Source organism: Toxorhynchites rutilus, chromosome 3 (assembly GCF_029784135.1).
Source record: "Toxorhynchites rutilus septentrionalis strain SRP chromosome 3, ASM2978413v1, whole genome shotgun sequence".
Classification (NCBI taxonomy): Eukaryota; Metazoa; Arthropoda; class Insecta; order Diptera; family Culicidae; genus Toxorhynchites; species Toxorhynchites rutilus.
The window spans coordinates 105,293,827-105,295,729 of record NC_073746.1 but is presented as its reverse complement, the minus strand read 5'-3'; positions in this window follow the sequence as shown (position 1 = coordinate 105,295,729).

The window sequence follows — 1,903 nt, the reverse complement described above, 5'->3', positions numbered from 1 at the left end:
AACATGTCACAAGCTGGATGGGAAGAAATTTTCCAACTGTGAAAGCTGTGGCGAGTGGCAAACGCAATAGCAAAACAGGAAGGTTTAACCGAACAAGATGAGAATATCGAGTGATAACAAAAACACAACACCAAAGGTTCTTTTCAGAACCATCAACATATTCATAAAGAGTAAACAGTAAACTAATCCATTTTTCAGGTAGATAGGTAGGTATTCACGTAGGAGAAGAAAATAAAACAATATATTTAAAATATATATTTAACAAAAGCTGTCCCCTTTGTACAGTCCTACGTCACTCCGGTTATGTCCCCGACATTACCCACCCGTCTTTTTTCACTATAGTTCATGATACACCATAGTAAGATGCACTTTCAGTATTTTTATCAAAGTTTTATATCGAAGCTATTGAAAATGGCGGGCAAAAAATTTAAAAGTACGTTTTTCATCATAGATCCTCAAAACAATTCTTATTTGGCACCCTATACAATATTTAAAATAGAGCTGGTGATTTTTTTTGGGCATTTTTAACCAGTCAGGCCCTTGATGCACGAGGCAAACAATTTTCGCGATCAACTATTTGACGTAAGATTACACCTATAAGTGAGGGTGCCAATCAGAAAACAGGCCAGGTTCTCACAAAATAGTTGCTACTCTAAACATCGTTCGATATGCTATACATTACGATTACCTAACCCCTGTAAATGGTTTAAAATCGCGCAAAAACTGAAAACATTCCTATTTGTCCACACATTTTTGGTCTGTTCATTTCTGTGCTAACCTATCCGTATAACGGGAATTCAATGCGTAAGTGATTCAAATGTTATAAATTTTTGAAAAAAGCCATTTTTGGTAAAAAGTGGAAAAAATTTATTTTTCGGACCACCCTAAAATTGAAATGGGCACCCCAATAAAAAAAAATTAGTGGGTTATATCTATGATATAACCGCAAGGTTCACGTGGAACTACCTTAGCTTAGCAATCATTCGTTTGTATTGATTAAATTCTTGATTGAATGAAACAGTTTCCAAATTCAATTGAGTTCAATATATTTGCTCTGTGAGTGAAAAAAAATGAACAAATGCCGTGTAAAGTCAATTCATTTATTGTGATTGATTGTTCTTCGTTACAAGTAAATTTAATGACGGACCTTTTACGTTTGGTATGATGACTAGAACAAAATATATGTACGGAAGAATTATCAAACGTTTGATGAACCAGCCTAAGGCTGAAAATCTTTCCAATAAAGACAAAAAAAAATTATCAAACGATTATTTTATTTTACATTTCCCTCTGAAGTTTACATCCCAAAAGTGTACATACTTCTCGAATCTCGAATTTGCTTGAAACTGGGAAGTTCATTCGCTTCTAGTGGCTGCACGATTTTCCCAGGTTCCTAAGTTTAGAAGATCATGTTAGGACAGACATATTCCACTCTGCACAAAGGCAAGCGAGGACAAAAGTACTCGCAGTTTGCATTTATTTGCAGAGCCGATTTCCCCAGAAACCTCGGTTTTGAAGTCTGTGTTAGGGAAACACATTTCAATCGGAACAAAAATACCCCCGATTTGTATGAATTCGCAATGCCGATTTCCCCACGCTTCATGGATTTAAAGTCTGTGTTAGGGAAACACATTCCAGTCGGAACAAAAATACCCCCGACTTGCATGAATTTGAAATACCGATTTCTCCAGGCACCTTGGTTTAGAAATCTCTATTAGGGAACACATTTCGGTGGGAACAAAAGCTCCCCCTACTTTTGGTGTGTTCTTTTTCTTCTTTTTGGCTTTAAGAGGGTTTAAACTTTTCAGTTCACTCGCCTCTAGGCTCTTTCGTGTGCTTGCAATGCCGATTTCGCTGCTTGGTTTTAAAGTCTGTGTTAGGGAACATTTTTCGATGAGAACAA